We start from the raw sequence: 19,835 nt of genomic DNA on the forward strand, positions 1-19,835 counted from the left end.
GAAGGGAAATATATCTGGTCTTGGCTACTCCCAGTGCCTCTTGAACTTCTGTTTATAAAACCCAAGGAGTACAGGAAGGAACTACCTAGTCAGGCTATTGCCACTTCCCGAAGCTGTTGGCCACCTCCAGCCTGTGCTGCAGCCCCCAGAGAGCTCAGCAGGGCTCTGCTGTCTGCTCTGCTGCTCTTTGTCCCAATAACAACAGTTAAACATGAATATTTTACCTTCTCGACTGTTTGATTATCTAGATAATGTAACAGGAAATTTGCATTCCTGAACAGGCACAGCTGGAAGTAATTTAAGAAAGATCCTTCAAAGGAAGGGAAGAGAATTTAGGAAGCATATGGATGCAGAAGTTTACAGGATAATTAACAAAAGCAGCTCTTGTTCCTCCTCTTTTGCAGGGAGACACTTCACACTCCAAGCAAAGGGAACATCCCCCAGTTACTCTGCAGGAAGCTTTCTCTCAGAAATTATTTGCTTTAACTCTGATATGTAAAAAAGTCTATGAAAAAAGACAACAGTTCCACAGAAAAGGCATGAAAACCACTGGAGTAGGGATCCAGATTATTAAATTCACTTATCTCATACACTAATGAGAGTGATGGGCCTTCATGTTTTCCTTTAAGCTTATCCCTCACAGACCTTTAATTTGTAAAAATTAAGTCTATTTGAAAGTATAGCTCTGAAGTAAAGCAGAAAGAGGCCTGAACTAGACCGTGAACTGAGATATAAGAAAATGTCAAAGGAGGCAAACTGAGACAGGGATGAGAAAATTCATGTCACTGTGCATGGAGCAGAGACCCAGAGAAACTGAATGCAGAATTAATTTCAGATATTTTTCCTACGTCTTCCTGATACCCATAAATGAACTTGAAACCCAATCAGGAAGGCTTCATATTAGAATCTTCCTGTTGAACAGATGTATCTGAGCAAGACCTGAGCATTGTTTGCCAAACACGGCCTTTGTGTCTAGACAGGATAAGAATCTCACAGGCTGAGCTCTTCCTCAGCAGCAAAGAAGCTAAATTACCCTGGCTGCTGCTGTGTCACTGGCACATTCAGCCTGGCTGCTGCAGCCTCCCTTAACAAGGCAGAGAATATCATAAACACACATCCTATAGGGCTGCTCACAAGGGTGTCTGAGTATATGGCCCAATTGGCTGCCAGAAATAAGATTATTGTCGTTGAAGGACATTTCCACAGAAATGAAGCATCTGCCAAGCAGGACTTGAGTGCATAGAACTTAAAACCTGTGACCGAATCAGCTGCACAGAGACCTGTAATATCCTGGCTTACACTTTTTATCCCAAACAATTCAGATGGGACCATGCCTTTGATTCTGTAAAAATAGTAGTGTTTACATAATTTTTATATATTTCACCTAATCTGTTTCTGTGTTAAATTAAAAAAAAAACACAACATGGGCACTCCTGTAAGTGAGCAATTCTCCCCTCTGTGGAATCACTGTAATAGCACAAAGTCGCAGAGGATTTGAGGAATTAAAGGTATCAGAGCAGCACATGCAACTATTTTTAGGTCTAGAGTTTCCTGTACTGCTCTATTTCCACACTTTCCACCTTCTCTGAAGTGTAAGGGTCACTGCTATTTCCTAAACCAAGTCTGGGCAGATATATTAAGCTCAGTGGTATTGCACGAAATATCAGAGTAATAAACTAAACATGAAATTAATGTCTCACCAGAATAAGAAAAGTGTGAATCTTGCTGACTGATAAATTCAATCTGGAAACGTAAATGATAGAAAAATTCTTACATTTCTGTTCTCCAGTGCTGAGTTTTCAGAAGGTTCTCTGATGCTTTAAACGAGAAATTTAAGAAATATGATCCAAAAAACTCACACCTTCTCCAACTGGTTTACAGACTCAGAAGGATAGTCAGTGCCCTACAGCATCATTTCTCCTGGAGGTCACCAAGACCACTGCCAAACCCCTCTCTGAGAGCACCCCCTGAGCAAGGGATCAGCCCCTGGAGAAGTTCCCTCTTGCACAGAGTCTTGGTTTGAGGGGAAAAACCAAAATGTTTACCCACAAGCAGGGGAGGGGGCATTCTCCACAATAATCACGCCACTCTATCAAATTTAAGAAAAAGAATTTTAATACAAAAAGGATAACTGTTCTTAACTGATATATATATATATGTAAACAGACTAGTGCAAACCGCTTCCCCAACACCACAAGAGAGAGGAAAAAAAAACAACTACAAAACCCAGCAGGTTTTCCTCCGGGAGGAAAGTTATACTTAGGCAGTGTCAGTGTCACAGCCCGGCTGGCTGCGGAGTGAGTTTCCAGTCCCTCTCCAGCGAGACAGACGAGTGGTGAGCTCTCAGATGGACTCTGTCTCTTCCCCCTGTGTTCCTTGTCCAAGAAGCAGAAACACGAGCAGCCAGAAGCAGTACCGGGCAGGCAGCAGCAGCGAGCCAGCTTCCCATCAACCCCACATACACCCTCAACTCCCAGCCATGTGTAGTCCCCAAGAACAAAAGAGACAAACCTGCCCCCACCCAAGTGATCAGCAGTTAACTACTTCTTTTGTTAACTACTGGCCTGGGCAGTTAGTGGCAGGGGAGAGAACTTACATAATAATTCCAAACTACAACATTATCCACCCCTAAATTCTCTTCCATGCCAATACTCTACATCAAACTTAAATATTCTTTAAAATATTTAAATGTTTACAAATACAGTAATATGAGTGGTTTACCCAGAGATAAGTTCCCCTTGAGGTATACATCGTGTCTCTCCATCTTCCTACATCACCTACCAGGTGGAACCAGATCCTTGAGCAAAGACAACCCCACAAATGGGTTTGCCTTTGCCTGAGGCAGGGTTGATCCAGACTGTTTTCCCTAGCATACCTCTCAGGTGTATTACGTGGACTTTATCTCCATCTACAGTGTGAAGGGGTTCTGATTGGGCAGGGCCGGCTCGATTGACAGAGCCTCTAGTGTTGACTAGCCATGTAGCCTTTGCTAAATGTTGATCCCAGTGTTTGAAAGTCCCTCCACCCAATGCCTTCAAAGTGGTTTTCAACAGTCCATTACACCGCTCAACTTTCCCGGCAGCTGGTGCATGGTAGGGGATATGATACACCCACTCAATGTCGTGCTCTCTCGCCCAGGTAGCAACTAAGCTGTTCTTGAAATGAGTTCCATTATCTGACTCAATTCACTCTGGGGTGCCATGTCACCACAGGACTTGTTTTTCCAGGCCTAGGATGGTGTTCCAGGCAGTGGTGTGAGGCACTGGGTGTGTCTCCAGCCACCCTGTGGTTGCTTCCACCATGGTGAGCACATAGCGCTTGCCTTGGCGGGTCTGTGGCAGTGTGATGTAGTCAACCTGCCAGGCCTCCCCGTACTTATACTTATCCCAGCGCCCACCATACCACAGGGGCTTCACTCTCTTAGCCTCCTTAATGGCAGCAGATGTCTCACAGTCATGGATAACCTGAGAGATAATGTCCATGGTTAAATCCACCCCTCGGTCTCGTGCCCATTTATAAGTGGCATTCCTGCCCTGATGGCCCAAGGCGTCATGGGCCCATCGAGCCAAGAACGGCACTCCCTTGTGCTGCCAGTCCAGATCTGTCTGTGATACTTTCACTTGCGCAGCTCGGTCTGCCTGTTGGTTGTTGAGATGTTCCTCATTGGCTCGATTTTTTGGCACGTGTACGTCTGCATGGCGGACTCTCACAATCAGCTTCTCTACTCGGGTGGCAATATCTTGCCATGTATCGGCAGCCCAGATGGGTTTCCCTCTGCGTTTCCAACTGGTTTTCTTCCATCGGTCTAACCATCCCCAGAGAGCACTGGCCACCATCCATGAGTCGGTGTAGAGGGAAAGCTTTGGCCATTTCTCTCGTTCAGCAATGTCCAGGGCCAACTGCACGGCTTTAAGCTCTGCAAACTGACTCGACCCACCTTCTCCTTCAGTAGCTTCTGCAACTTGTCGGGTGGGACTCCATACAACTGCTTTCCATTTGCGGTTCGTTCCTACAATGCGACAGGAGCCATCGGTGAAGAGGGCGTAGCGTATTTCCTCTTTTGGCAATTGATTGTATGGTGGAGCTTCTTCCGCACGTGTCACCTGCTCTTCCTCTGCTAGACGAAAATTTTCACCTTCAGGCCAGTTTGTGATGATTTCCAGGATCCCAGGGCGATTTGGTTTTCCTATACGGGCACACTGCATAATCAGGGCAATCCACTTGCTCCAGGTAGCATCAGTGGTGTGATGTGTAGAGACAGCCTGTCCTGCCAACATCCACTTCAGCACTGGTAGTCAAGGTGCCAGAAAGACTGTGCTTCTGTGCCAATCACCTCTGAGGCAGCTTGAACTCCTTCATAGGCGGCTAGGATCTCTTTCTCTGTGGGGGTATAGTTGCCTTCGGATCCTCTGTAGCCTCGGCTCCAGAATCCAAGTGGTCGGCCTCGAGTCTCACCAGGCACCTTCTGCCAAAGGCTCCAAGACAGGCCATTATTCCCGGCGGCGGAGTAGAGCATGTTCTGTATGTCTGGTCCTGTCCTGACTGGTCCAAGGGCTACAGCCTGAGCAATCTCATGCTTGATCTGGTCAAAGGCTTGTTGCTGCTCAGGGCCCCAGTGGAAATCATTCTTCTTACGGGTTACCAAGTAGAGAGGGCTTACGATCTGACTGTATGCTGGGATATGCATCCTCCAGAACCCTATGGCACCCAGGAAGGCTTGTGTTTCCTTTTTGCTGGTAGGTGGAGACATTGCTGTGATCTTATTGATGACTTCTGTTGGAATCTGACGGCGTCCATCCTGCCACTTCACTCCCAGGAACTGGATCTCTTGGGCTGGTCCTTTAACCATACTCAGTTTGATGGCAAAGCCAGCTCCCAAAAGGATCTGGATGATTTTCTCTCCTTTCTGAAAAACCTCTTCTGCTGTGTCCCCACACACAATGATGTCATCAATGTATTGCAGGTGTTCTGGAGCCTCACCCTTCTCCAGTGCAGTCTGGATCAGTCCATGACAGATGGTGGGACTGTGTTTCCACCCCTGGGGTAGTCGGTTCCAGGTGTACTACATGCCCCTCCAGGTGAAGGCGAACTGTGGCCTGCACTCTGGTGCCAGAGGAATGGAGAAGAACGCATTAGCAATGTCAATAGTGGCATACCACTTTGCTGCCCTGGACTCCAGTTCATACTGGAGCTCCAGCATGTCCGGCACAGCGGCACTCAGCGGTGGGGTAACTTCATTCAAGCCACGAAAGTCCACAGTCAATCTCCATTCTCCATCAGACTTACTTACAGGCCAGATGGGGCTGTTGAAAGGTGAGTGGGTTTTGCTGACCACCCCTTGGCTCTCCAGTTCACGGATCATCTTATGGATGGGGATCACAGCATCACGGTTCGTTCGGTATTGCCAACGGTGCACTGTCGTGGTGGCAATTGCCACCTGCTGTTCCTCAACTTTCAAAAGTCCAACAGCAGAAGGACTTTCTGAGAGACCTGGCAATGAGTTCAATTGTTCAATCCCTTCTGTCTGTACAGTGGCTATTCCAAAAGTCCATCTATGCCCCTTTGGGTCCTTAAAATATCCATTCCTGAGGTAGTCAATGCCCAGGATACATGGGGCGGCTGGACCAGTCACAATGGGGTGTTTCTGCCAATCTCTCCCTGTCAAGCTCACTTCAGCTTCTAGCACAGTCAACTCTTGAGATCCCCCTGTCACCCCAGAAATAGAAATAGTTTCTGAGCCCACATGTCCTGATGGCATAATTGTGCATTGAGTGCCGGTATCAACCAAAGCCTTATACCTTTGTGGGTCTGATGTGCCAGGCCATCGAATCCACACAGTCCAATAGACATGGTTGTCCCGTGCCTCTACCTGGCTAGAGGCAGAGCCTCCCTAACACTGGTCTTGGTCATAGCAGTTGGAACATTTTCTCGATGAGTACACCTGGGAGGTGCCCTCCTGTGGGTCAGATTCTTGCCCATGGGAAACTGGGACTGCACTTACTCTCACTGACCTTCTTCCCTTCTCCTTCAGTTCTTGTACTCGGGCTGCAAGGGCACGGGTGGGTTTCCCATCCCACCGTCCCATGTCTTCTCCATGTTTGGCCAGGAAGTACCACATCTCAGTTCGTGAGGTCTGTCCACTTCCTCTGGTTGGGGGGCATCTGGCTCTGACTTCAGAGGTTCTCATTCGCACTGGTGCCACTTGGAGACTGTCCCTAATCTCCGCTCTAATCTCCTCTCTAAGTTTCCTCTGCTCATTCTTTACCTCTGCAACCAATGTCTCTACAGCAGAAATACGGGCCTGCACTGGGCTGTGGGTCATGCCTTCATATATCCTGAGCTTATTTGCTACAGCGCCCACTGTTTCTTGGTTCTCTTCCTTATACATGGATGCCAAGAAATCGGTGTATTCAGCTGGCCCCGAGTGTGAAAGGTTCCACCACATATGTGGTGCGCATCTGAGCTTGTCAGGGTCATTATTGGTTTGCCCACCCCTTCCATAAAGCACTTCCATCACTGCCATCTCCCTCAGACGTAAAATTCCTTCTTCCATCGTCTTCCAAGTCTTCCTAATATGATGTTCCTGCAGGATTTCTCTATAAACAAATTTCTCTCTTACACTCATTAGAAGTCATGCCCAGAGTGAAAGGGGCTTTGATTCCCTCACAAACACCTGTTCAATTCCCACATCCTGGGCCAGAGCCCCCAAAAACCTGGCTTCAGCACCATCCAGTTGTAAGGTTTCACCCATAAGGTCCCAAACTCGGATCAACCAAGTCAGGATGGGCTCGCCCGGGTGTCGAGCAATGTCTTTCCGCAAACCACGGAGGTTATCAAACGACAGTGACTCAGTGATGATCTCAGGTTCTGGGTCTGCTTGCTGTAAAGGTGCAGTGACCCCCTCATCATCCGCTGGACAGTCTGGGTTGGTCTTATATTTCCTTTTCTGGATAGGGGCAACTTCCATAGGCTTGGATTGTCCTCCTAGTTTAGCCTCGTTCTGCGTCGCTGAGACATCAGAGGTTTTACCTTCTTCCCCTTTTTTAGCCTCGTCCTGCGTCACTGTGACGTCAGGGGTTTTACCCTCTTCCCTTTTTTTAGCTCTGTCCTTCGTCACTGTGACATCAGGGGTTTTACCCCCTTCCTTCTCCCTCTTCACTGTGACGTCAGGGGTTTTATTCTCTTCCTTTTCTCCCTTCGCTGTGACATCAGAGGTTTTACTCTCTTGCTTTTCCCCCTTCACTCTGACATCAGGGTTTTTAACCCCTTTCTTTTCCCCCTTCACTGGGCTGGGCTTCTGAATGCGTTCTCGAAAAACCCTGGCCCTACCTTCAAACATACTCTAGGCCACAAGGATATAACCTTGCCGAAAAACCATAAAGAGCAAGATATCTCTGGCATCCAGGGAGAATTTAAACATCCCAAAAGCCGTTGTAGCAGACTTGAAGGGGGAATGGATGAAGGGTTGGGAGAAAAAACTCCCCTTTGTTCCTTCCCAAGGATCAGTGCTATTATCACTAAATCCCCAGAGGTAGCAGCTTAGGTTACGACAGGAGAACAGCCTTGAGAACAGTGCCCAAATGACACCCACAGGCATTGAATTCATAGCACCATAAATCCAGAGTAAGAACTCAATAATAATTGAGGCTATTTGAGTTTTACTCATTGATTTGTTGATAAGACTTAAACCTGCCGCTCCTTTTGGCATGAATTTGTACCAACAAAAAGCCAATATATTATACAGGATGCTCCTGATGAACCCTAAACTCAATACACACATGGTGGCACAAGAACAGTTATCCTTCTTTGTTTACAAGCCCCACATTGGGCGCCAAAAATATGCTTTGGTTTGAGGGGAAAAACCAAAATGTTTACCCACAAGCAGGGGAGGGGGCATTCTCCACAATAATCACGCCACTCTTTATCAAATTTAAGTAAAGGAATTTTAATACAAAAAGGATAACTGTTCTTAACTGATATATATATATATATGTAAACAGACCAGTGCAAACCGCTTCCCCAACACCACAAGAGAGAGGAAAAAAAAACAACTACAAAACCCAGCAGGTTTTCCTTCGGGAGGAAAGTTATACTTAGGCAGCGTCAGTGTCACAGCCCGGCTGGCTGCGGAGTGAGTTTCCAGTCCCTCTCCAGCGAGACAGACGAGTGGTGAGCTCTCAGATGAACTCTGTCTCTTCCCCCTGTGTTCCTTGTCCAAGAAGCAGAAACACGAGCGGCCAGAAGCAGTCCTGGGGCAGGCAGCAGCAGCGAGCCAGCCAGAAGCAGTCCTGGGGCAGGCAGCAGCAGCGAGCCGGCTTCCCATCAACCCCACACACACCCCCAACTCCAAGCCATGTGTAGTCCCCAAGAACAAAAGAGACCAACCTGCCCCCACCCAAGTGATCAGCAGTTAACTACTTTTTTTGTTAACTACTGGCATGGGCAGTTAGTGGCAGGGGAGAGAATTTACATAATAATTCCAAACTAAAATACACAGACATTGCGGGCACCAGCCATGAGACCTGCCCTCCCCCAAAAGATCCTTTGGATTCAGCACTCACCTTCACCCACTGCAAACTTGTTGCCAATTGATGTGGCATATTCCACACATCTGAAATGCCACTTAATGAGACTGTGAGATGACACAGATGTCAAATCTCTGCTGCCACAGATCCACTACTTCAGCTCTGCCTGCAGGGAAGGAAAAAGTCCATTTGAAATCCAATGCAATGATGGTACCATAGTAAAAGGAAACTAAAGTCTACCCCATAAAGGATCACAGTAGCCTAAAGAGAGTCTAAAGATAAGCAATTAAAGACTATTTATAATTTCAAGGAGAAAATTAATAAATAGCCTTTACCTCAGAATCATAGAATCACAGAATGGTTTGAGCTGGAGGGACCTGAAAGTCCATCTTGTTCCACCCCCTGCCATGGGCAGGAACACCTTCCACCATCCCAGGTTGCTCAAAGCCCTGTTCAACCTGGCCTTGGACACTTAAAAGTTTTACTATTGCTAGAATGTTGCCATAACTAAAATGCTTGAGGCCATATCAAAATTCTTTCACATTTTTTTGTTATCCCCTGAAAAAAAAGCCAGAGTTCTACGGCAAAAGTCTGTTCTGGGAATATTATCCAATACAAGACATACTGTAGTGAAAAAAGTAACAGCTGCAGATGCCATTAACCAACAAAATGTGCTCTGAACATTTCTAAGTGCTCTAAAGGCATAGTAGAATATTAGTGTTTTTACCATTATGATGGAGAAGGGACTTGAGTATTTTAGGACAGAGAACTGCTACTACAGGAGGGAAAAAATATCTATGATAAAGTCTTTGAAGGAAGAAAACAAGTAAGAGGTGCCTCTGCCTGTAAGAAGCTCATCTGTTGGAGTTGTTTTGGTGGTTGAAATTCTTTCATAATTGGGGGAGGAATTTGAGCCAGGCTGTATAAAGGGTGCAGAAACAAAAAGAAACCTGGTGAATCATTTCTGATGAGGTGAGGTAAGTCTTTTCTTGAATTTTAATTAGTAAGTTAAGAAGGCTCACAGTTTCACAGAGGAGTCTCTCGTCACCCTGTGTGTTTCTGACAACATGTTCCCACACAAGTAAAACAGAAGTGAAATATAGTTAATGTGGCTGAATGCAAAGGAAACACTCAGTGTGATCTGTTGTTGGGTTCTGGTGTAAACACTGTATTTAGGATGCTCATTTGAGACCCTGACAGATGCTTAAATGGCATTAAATGAATTCTAGGACTGAGTTTCATTCTCACCAAGGAAATCAGGATGCATTTCCCAGTACTCTCAGATTTATTAACTGAAAATTTCTGGGACAAATTATTGAAAAATAGCCTCTGTAACTTGGGTTATACATCCAAGTCAGTAATTTTGTTCAGCATTTAACTGTTTGGTCTACACCAATCCTCCACTTTATACCCACTTTTACCCCTGTTAAAACCATCAAGTTTTAATTGCAAAAAAACCAGTGCAGCAGCACAGGCCACCTTTCAAAGTTCCCAGTAAAACTGTTGAGAAATGAAATAGGTATTGACTGAATACTACATATTCAATACTTCAAAAGCATGTTTCACACTTATTCAACCAAAGAAAGACAATCACGTGGCTGTAGATACATTGACTTACTACTTTAAAAGTTTGGGATTGTGTTCCATAAAACACCACGTTCCTAGAAAGTCGATTTTGCTAAGATAAGCTCTGGGAAGGGATCATTTGTGTAGTGACTGAGTCACTAATATAAGAGTCCTTGGTTTATAAAAATACTCCACAAATGCAACACTTTATACAATTTGCTATGAAGTGCTGATGGCACTTTAGATTACACTCATTTTGCCAGCAAGTTTTTGCCTTTTTCATAAAGGACCTTTTTGAACTAATTCACAATTCAGATGAATGAAAGAAAGTAAAGATTAAAACTGAATAAACTCTCTCATTTTGGTAATTTGTTCAATATCTTTACAGACAACAACTTCTTTGGGGATGACTTTGCAGCTCAAGACTCCTTTATGCCCAAGACATTAGAAGGTGCTTGGATAAGTACTTCTAAAATGTCCTCTTACATATCCCTATGGGCTCATTTTATGAGCTCTACTTTTGTTTTTAAAAGCAAGAAATAGTTGGTAAAAGATACTGCCTGTCCTCAACCTGCCACACACTATTAAGCTTTTCCCTGTGCAAACACCTGAGCACCAGTGAAGTGACCATGCAATCATGGAATCACAGAATGGGTTGGGTTGGGAGGGACCTTAAGGTTCATCTCCTTCCAAACTCCAAATAAAGAATAAGAATTTTACTCTCAAGTACTGGCTCTGTTCTTCAGTTACACTCATTTCAACAGGTATCAGGGGTTACAAATCAGTATTTTTGTATGACGAACCATTATCTGAAGTAGATAAATCTTCATATTAACATCAAGCAAGGAGAAACTCCTCCAGATGAATTTCCATGAAAAACATGGTTTAAAACTGCTGAATGATTTCCATCCTTACTATAGCAGACAAAACAGTTTAGCTGGTTAATTGATATACGGATATCAGATATCTATCAATTTACTATTACTATTTTATTTATCAGATCCCTGTTATGTACTGTGTAATCTGGGTTTATTTTTTTATTTCTGCTGCAGCTGAATATGCCTTCAATAACATATTTCTAATACCTCTATAACCTTTACAAAAGAAGGAAAAGCAAAACCTCCCCATGTTCTGTATTTACAGAAGGCTGTTTCACAGCCCAATTATAATTACAAGAAAACTCAAAAAAAGTCCATTAACCAGTTCCAAGACCTCAAATAGATTTGCCACAGTGGCACTTTAAATCAAACCTCCCAACAAGATTATTTAGGAGGTAAAAGAAGCCATGACTGCAGAGCTGCTTTATGCAAAGCGACAACTCGAACAACTTGGAAATGTCCCTCGTTGGGGGGAAAGAGCCCCCAGCCCATTGTCACTATGGTAATTATTTCACAATGCTTGATGTGCAATGGGCAGTGCTGGGGCCTGAGCAGCAGCTGAATCCTGCATTGTCCTGCCATTAGAAAAAGATTTGAAAGTCTGAAAAGCAGAGGAACGGAATCTCACAGCTTCTTAGAGTCCCCTCTGAAAGGGCCATTGTAACATCATCATAAATCCTGTGCTCCCCAGGCACTTGACAACTAAAGCAGTGGACAATAGAATTCTTGTGTTGAACAAAACACTCCTTGTCTGCCAAAGGGCTTATCTGCTTCATTTACAAATGTCTTTCATTGTAGCAAAATAATTCCCTATTAGAAAAACTATTAGGAACAGCACTAAATAAATATTCACAGCTTTGTGGCCTGTTTGGCAAAGTGAATCACCTAATACAATGACAGAGCATACAAAATATGAGATTTATATCAAGGAAACCCCAAACAATCCTGAACCTCTATTTGTTTTCATTCCCCTTTTCCTGATTCCAGGGCATTATGCTGCTTTACACATTTGTCTCTATAAAAAATGTCGTGGGTACATTATTCTCACTGAAAGAGATGAAAAATATCAGAAATCTGCAACGATCTCTGATTGGAGAAAAATTGTATCCAATGTACTCCTAAAATTAAATATTTCCAGAAGAGCAATTACAGAAATAAACTTGAGAATATATCTGAGAGTTTAATGAAATAGAGACAAATTACTCACAGTCCTAAAAGGATTTAAACTGTTGATTTATAACTACATATGTTTAGGTCCCAGTTACTGAGAGACACAAAAGCATCAGAGGCTGAACTGAAACAGTGCCAGACTATTGCAATTTCCTTCAAGCCCAATGAAAATTGTGGCAGCTATCACATAAATGACTGAGAGAGACGAAAATATCCCATATATATGACACTTCAAAAGGCATTTCTAATACAGTCAGAATTCCATTGTCTCAAGTTTCCACACAAACAGTTATTTATTACAATTTACTAGAGAAGTGCTGATGGAAAGGCAGCTGACACCATAGCCAATTATTAAGGAAAAACTTCACCAATGGAAATTATTGCTCAAGCAAACGATACTGACCATATTCAAAGTGCCAGTCATCTGTACAGCTGAATTATAACCTGAGAAGTTTAAACTCATTCAAATCCAGTATGAGCAGGATGTTTTTACACAGCCCAGGCAAACAGACTGAGTGGCTGAATGACTTTTTCTCCCAGCTTACAAAAAATACAGGTGTTTATAATGTGCATGTTAAACAGATACTCAAATATTCAGAATGTACACAATAAATGACAGCAAGACTGGTAAAATGCAAAAATAAAAAAAAGGTAAAAGCACCTAACATCATTTATAATACAAACAATGCAGGTTTAAGTTCACAATCACAAGGTAGAACCCAATATTTAGGAATATGTGAGCTTTCCATGGTTCTACCATGACTTTGCAGTCTGTACCTGTCATGCACCACTTAACCTTGGAGGCATTGCTAAGTGTGTGGCAAAGACACACTATAAAACATTCCACCAATGAAAAATGTCCTGAGAGTATAAAAACCAGAGGGAAGAGGCCCAGCCTCGAGCTGCCACATGCCAGCTGAGGAGCTCTGCTGTTTGGGTGCACAGCTTCACCATTTTTTCTCTCACCTTCTCTCCTCAGTGAGTAATTCACTGTTCTAAAGATGCAGGTACAAGTTCTGATTTAACATGAAGTTTAAATTGACTTGCCATATGCCATTTTTTGAGGTTTGCTATTCTGTGCTGTGCACTGCCCAAACACCCCTCTCTCCTGAAGAGCTGTATCATCTGTAGAAATATAATTTGCATGAAGTTATTCTGATCATTTTGGCAATTTGCAATTCAGGAACACGGATTCCACAAATTCTGTTTCCTGCCAGCTCTCAGAGTTTTATTCTAGTTCCTACTACATGGCACACAACCACACCATATTTTTATATAGTGGCTAGAGTCTGTTTAGGTATGAAAAGATGGATCTGCTCTGAAGTTTAAGTCCCTTAGTGCACAACAGACATCGAGCCCTGCTAGAGAACATGAGCCTGGGTGCCTTGGCCAGGAGAACAGTGTCCTTGGCTGCATATAAATTGCTCCTGCAAGCTATTATCTGGGCATCTAAATAAACTTATGCTGGGAACCACCTTCCAGGAGAATCCTTTTCCACTTATAGCAGCAACCAATGCAGTAGCCTAGAATAATTTAGGTGGGAATGGACTTCAGGAGGTCACCTGGTCCAGCTCCACCACTGAAAGCAGCATCAAACTCAAAGTTAATTTAGGTTACTAAGGCTATCACTTCATTAATGTCCATAGCTGAAATCAGCAGCATGGCCAAGGTCTCTGAGTGGACACGGACACTTTGAGGATGACCATGTATTGCTGAAAGATGGTGCAACACAACAAAGAATAGAACACAACAAAGGCAAAGAATTGCATCAGAAAGAATAAAAAGGCAATCTGCACAATCTGCCTTCTAAATACACAGGCAATTACAGGCTCTTTTAGCAGGTCAGAGTAAGTAACTCTGACTAATCACGTTTCAGAGCCTTGGTGATGTTTTCACTGTGCTGTGTTCGCTCTGGAGCACCTGGAGCAGACCAAAGGTGTCCTTGAGCAGGGCAGCAGGGAGGGAGGAGCACCCACTGGCTCTCCTACTGGCTTTCACCATCACAATACTTGGACACTTGAGAATATTCTTATCCCCTCCTGATTATGAGGCAGGAAAGTGTTAGTATCTGTATCGGACAACACTGAGTTCAGTCCCAGAGAAAGAGATTTTTCAACTCATGATTCACATAAGAAACCTGACATAAAAAGAGGCTTGAAAACATATTTTGAATCAAACGGTTATACTCTCTTGTACCCTCCTCCAGAAGGAAAGGACCTTGTCACTCAGAGGAGGAAGGCAGGACACACAAGGACATAATGTCAAGAGCTGCAGAGAAGGTTCCACACAAACAAGGTTCTCTTCAAACAGATTTCAAACAGCCTCTTTCTCTCCCTTATGAACTATTCTGATTTTACACTACACTCTCCCAAAATATTCCCTCTTGGTATTCCAATCCCTTCTCCACACTGTTGAGTGCTTGACCAGCATTCAGCAGGGACGGGAGAGACCAGCTGGTTCCAACCACGGCACAGGGAAACGCAGCCAACCATCCTAACCCTGAGCTGTGAGCTCTGAGAGCCACAAATCAGGGCAGAAATGAAACTAAAAAGCAGAATAGCTGTATACTCTCATGAGAGACAAAAATACATCTTAAAGCCTTGAAGAATGTTAACAGACTGCAGACTAGAGCCCCAATCCTGTCCATCAGAGCCCAAATCAAATATCAGCACAGAAAAGGTTCATGTGGGCTCACAAAGAACAAGTTAACCCCTGCAAATCACCTGAGTGCCCAGGTCCTGTGCTCCTCTAGTACAACATGACTTTATCAACTTTTTCTTGCTTTTGGGTCACAAGGGCCTGCAGGCAAATGCCAGGTCCTTGAGGGCAGAGTCTGCATTAATTAGCTTCATGCTGCAGCAGTCCAATCCTATCCAGGTACCAAGAATACAAGTGGATTGGGAGGCCTGCAGGCACATATGTTCTGTCATTTTAAATATCATAAATCAAGCCCTCTGTTTCAATGTTTCCAACTTCTCTGAGTTTCTTCTACAATCTAAATTTGGAAGAAGAGGATCCCCAGCAAGTAGTTCTATACTTTTTGTATACACATGCCCTCTCAGATATGGACATATTTTAAGCTTAATTAAAAATTATACATTTTTCATGCATAAACAAATATTTCTGTGTGTATAATTCGAATTTCCTACAGGGGGGAAAAAAGTACTTCATTTGTGCTCCAAAACTTGACTTTCGATATTTGTTGTCTAGCAGATAATCTCAAACATATGTTCTTGAACCACTACCAGTAAAAGGCTCATCTATGTTCTCCCTTTGAAAAACATACATGCAAAGCATCCCAAGTTAGTTACTGCCACTGCAAGAGGCACAGAGAATGGCTCCAAAGCCTTCTAAGTCATGCTGGAGCTCAGCTTCCACCAGCAGCAGATGTCAGACACTATGGATTGGGAGCTTGTTATCATTGAAAGATTTTAATGGCAAATTTTCCTTACAGTTTGGGGGTTTTATTGCCCAGTTTGTTTCCTCCTCTTGCCATTTTCCTCTTGGTGTTTTTCTCCCACTAAACTCAATGATCCACGTGGGTCCCTTCCAACTCTGCATCCTCTCTGATTCTGTAAGCAGGAATGGCCAGCTTCTTGCTCTGGAGCAAAGCTAGAACTCACTGTCTTCACTAACATTTGGTGCTCTATTAATTTTATCTTTCTTTGCTGCCAATACCAATTTCTTTCCTCTGGCTTTCTTCTATTTGTGTCTATCAATCTCTTCTAGTGACCTGAAAAGAAAACCTAAAAACTGAGAGTCACTGAAGTAGAAGCTGAATGTCCCCATTAGTCAAGCTGTGGGGGAGACTCAGCACAGAAAATAAATTCAACTAACCTTTGGAAAAATCTTTATATAAATGTTCTACAAAATCATCCTGCTGGTTCCAAGTCCACTGGAGACACCCAAAAAAGAACAATTCTGAGGCATCAGAGATGTCATAAAGGAGAATAGCTCAGAGTCTGTCCAAGAGACTCAAGAGAGAGAGAACTCTTTGGTCTCAGGGACACTTTTTTCCTACCTTCTTCCTTTTATTAATAAATAAAGAAAAGAGAAGTTGTTCAAAGTCAGCACAGAGATCTGATGTTTCTGAATTTCTGTGTGCTTCATTCAGCTCACTGAATATCCCTGTCATCCCAGGAAGATACAGGATTCATCCTGGGGAGCCTATTGCAAACCCAGCAATGACTCTTCAAACATTTGGAAAGCTTTTAAAAAAAGTTTAATTCAGTTTTATTTCTGGACCAAATACAACTCTTTTCCTATTCCTATTCCATTCTTCTCCCAGACTCCCAGAGGTCATGGCTTGTCTAGATCTAGGGAGGGTGAAAGGAAGGGGAAATGGGTAGTAAACCAATTTTAGGTAAGCCAAAAGGCATTCTGTCTCTGTCTTACCTAGTTGTCTTTTCCTCACTTCCTTTTGTGTTTCCTCAAAGGACTTTACACAGTTGGCTTTCTCAATCAAGGACAAGGCAATGCCAAACACATTAATTTGTCCATGAAACAGTTTTTAGATGTTGATAAAAGAAAGCTTAAAAAATGCAGAGACAAGCTAAACATTAATGATCCCCCAAACCCCGTCTTTAACTGGTGCATTTCAGTTTTCAGGACTGAACAACACTGACCAACTGGTGTTTTGACACAATCCTCAACAGTATGTAATTTTTAAGAAATGGTGATTAGAGATACAGCTAAATATCAATGGGTAAGGAAAGGACTTGGAAGATGAGGAAGGATAAGGGGCATCTCACGATGCCTGCTGCGCATTTTCTACTCACAGCTAATACAGCTTTCCAGAACTGCAGCAATGTTTATAGCCAGGATGACAGGACTTTCCACTACTTATGATTTCAGGATATTCCACTCCAGAAATTATAATATACTTACATTTTTATGTAGTTAAATAAAAATTTTATTTATTTAACTCCTCCTATCTGCTCTGGAGAGTTGAAACATAAACCAGATCCCTATTTCAGGTGCATCAGGTAATGAAGTGCTTGTAACACTTAAGTTCACAGACAAAATTACCCAGAATAGTTGACAATATTAGTATTTAACATTTGTCTGCTCTTCATTATGTCTCCCAAATACCACAAAGGCTTTAATTTTCTGTAGTGTAATTATTGTAAGCTACGAGCAAGTGCATTATGAGGTTTCTTCAAAATAATGATTGTGAAGTAGAAATACACATAACCAAATAATAAAAAAGCAAGTGCTCTGCATCTTCTGGAGAAATTGGATAATTAGGAAAGAATTCCTACTGATAGAGATGAGTTTTGGCTCCGGGAGAGATAGTCTGAGGTGCTATAAAGGCAGTGACTTTAAATAACAACAAATGACCTCCAGAGTACCACTGGCAATCATTTAGTAAACGCATTCAACCAACAGAAATGATGCATTTATGAAAATATAGGGATGATATGAAAGTTAAAAACAAAAACAAAAAAAAACCAAAACCAAAACACAACCAATCAACCAACAAACAAGTCCTCATTGGTTGAAAGCAGAGTACTTCTCAATTGCTCTCTGCAATCCCTGCCAGGAGGGGGGAGCCGGGGTGGGTCAGGCTCTGCTCCAGGGCACAGGGACAGGAGCAGAGGGAACGGCCTCAGGCTGGGCCAGGGCAGGGACAGGTGGCACAGCAGCAGGAATTTCTCCATGGAAAGGGTGGTCAGGCACTGGAAGGGGCTGCCCAGGGATGTTTGGAGTGCCCAGCTCTGGAGGTGCCCAAGGCAGGACTGGCCATGGCACTCAGTGCTCTGGGCTGGGGGACAAGGTGGGCATTGGGCACAGGGTGGGCTCCACAGGCTGGGAGGGCTCTTCCAAGATTAATGATTCTATGATTCCATGATTTTAATGCTTAATAAAAATCAAAGATAACTTTATAATCATGAAAGGAGTCACTGTGCTGATTGTGCAGAGTTGTGACTCTCCACAGAAGCACAGAAAACTCTGTTTGCCAAAAACTTATTTAAAAAAATGTTAAGTGCAATGATTTTCATACAGCAGTAACTTTTTCTTTCCAACTGAATTGGACAGGAATGGAAGAATATTCCAGGCCATAACTGAAGCCTCCTGGGTGGCCTTGGGCAGATTTGCTGGGAGTATCTACACAGTGTATTGCTGGCAGATATGAGCTCTTTCTGCCTGAGTTCCAAGCTGAGTTGAAGCTGAATAAATGTGGTTAGCACAGCACACAGTGCCCAACCCACCACGTCCTACTGTGAGCAGAGGCATAGGAGCTGTGATCAGAGCTGCTAATTCAGGTTTGGCACCGAGATAAACATGATTGTGTAGCTCTGGTGGGCTGAGATTCCATCTGCCAACAATAGGCTCTGTCGACATGGCCTCTGCTCCCCAGCTCCAGTACTGAGCTGGAGATCATAATTAACACCTGCATCTGGAAATGGCACTGCAAGGTAACTTAATTTACTCTCACAATCACAGAATTCCAGAATGTGCTGAACTGGAAGGGACCCACAAAGATCATCCAGTTCAACCCTCAGACCTGCCCAGGCCCACCCCCAAGAGTCACCTCCTGTGCCCCAGAGCATCATCCAAACACTCCTGGAGCTCTGGCAGCCTTGGGGCTGTGCCCACTGCCCTGGGGAGCCTGGTCAGTGCCCACCACCCTCTGGGGGAGGAGCCTTTTGCTGAAATCCAATCTGACCCTGCCCTGACACAGCTCCAGCCATTCCCTGGGTGCTGTCCCTGGTCCCACAGAGCAGAGATCAGTGCCTGCCCCTCCTCTGCCCCTGCCCAGGAAGGTGGACCTGCAATGAGGTCTCCCCTCAGTCTCTTGTTCTGCAGCTGAACACACCAAGTGCCCTCAGTGCCCTCACACACTGCCCCTCCAGACCCTTCCCCATCTCTGTGTCCCTTCTTTGGACACTAAAACTGGACTGATGTAGCCATATCATTATTGTTTCAGGGAAACAACATTTCTCCATATGTGTGCTCTGGGACTGAGCCAGAATAAGGTTGTGTACACATTTAATGTTCAATTGGTGAGCTCTGCATTTGTACAGCATAAATAGATACTCTTGTCTTTGGCTTCATCTTCAAGTTCATTTGACTTGTGAGTACTTGGCAACTTGATACACCTAAATAAACCTGTTATTTTGCTTTCAGAAAGTGTCAACCTGAGTTATATGGAAAGGTGCCATCTATGAGTTTACCTGAGAGTGTGGACAATTTGGCTTCAACACCTTGCTGATTCTCCTGTCACTATTCAGAGGAATGGTAATTATAATCTAGCCCTTGCTAACAGACAGTGTTCTCCATGCTAAATTATGGCTGAACACTTCAGAAAATTCATTTGAGACATTTCAAATGACAATAATAAGCTTCCCCATTCCCTTTTAAAAAAAGAAATCTAATTATTCATTCTGTCAACCTCATGCAAAATGCTCATTGTTTTTACATTATTGGTTTCTTTTTACTGTAACTACAGTGCCCAGAGAAAGAGCATGAGAAGTAAACCACAGGAACCACACTAAATGTTGGATTTTTTCTTTTATATTTTGTATTTTAATCAAGTGCTTGGTTTATGCTTTTATTTTTCAGGGCACAGGAACTTCCCCAGCCACATCTGAGAAAATAAACCTCAAAAATCCCCCACATCAAGACAGTATAATTTAATGAGCAGTTACATGAATTATCTTCCAAAATACTTTGTGGAGAAATACCTTGTGGT

General features: G+C 43.5%; 1 protein-coding gene across 3 annotated transcripts in view; it reads right to left on the reverse strand.

Annotated features, from left to right (window-relative positions):
• Positions 1-19,835, reverse strand: part of CDH11 (cadherin 11) — a 93,463-nt gene that overhangs the window by 43,884 nt on the left and 29,744 nt on the right. For 2 of the 3 annotated variants that reach the window (XM_071567119.1, XM_071567120.1), the window contains exon 2: positions 8,562-8,691. The gene's annotated coding sequence lies outside the window, so the exon portion shown is untranslated. Of the gene's footprint in view, positions 1-1,700; positions 1,722-8,561; positions 8,692-19,835 lie in introns of those variants that run through there. The other variant, XM_071567121.1, reaches the window with a different exon arrangement.

The sequence above is a fragment of the Pithys albifrons genome, chromosome 12 (assembly GCF_047495875.1).
Source record: "Pithys albifrons albifrons isolate INPA30051 chromosome 12, PitAlb_v1, whole genome shotgun sequence".
NCBI lineage: Eukaryota > Metazoa > Chordata > Aves > Passeriformes > Thamnophilidae > Pithys > Pithys albifrons.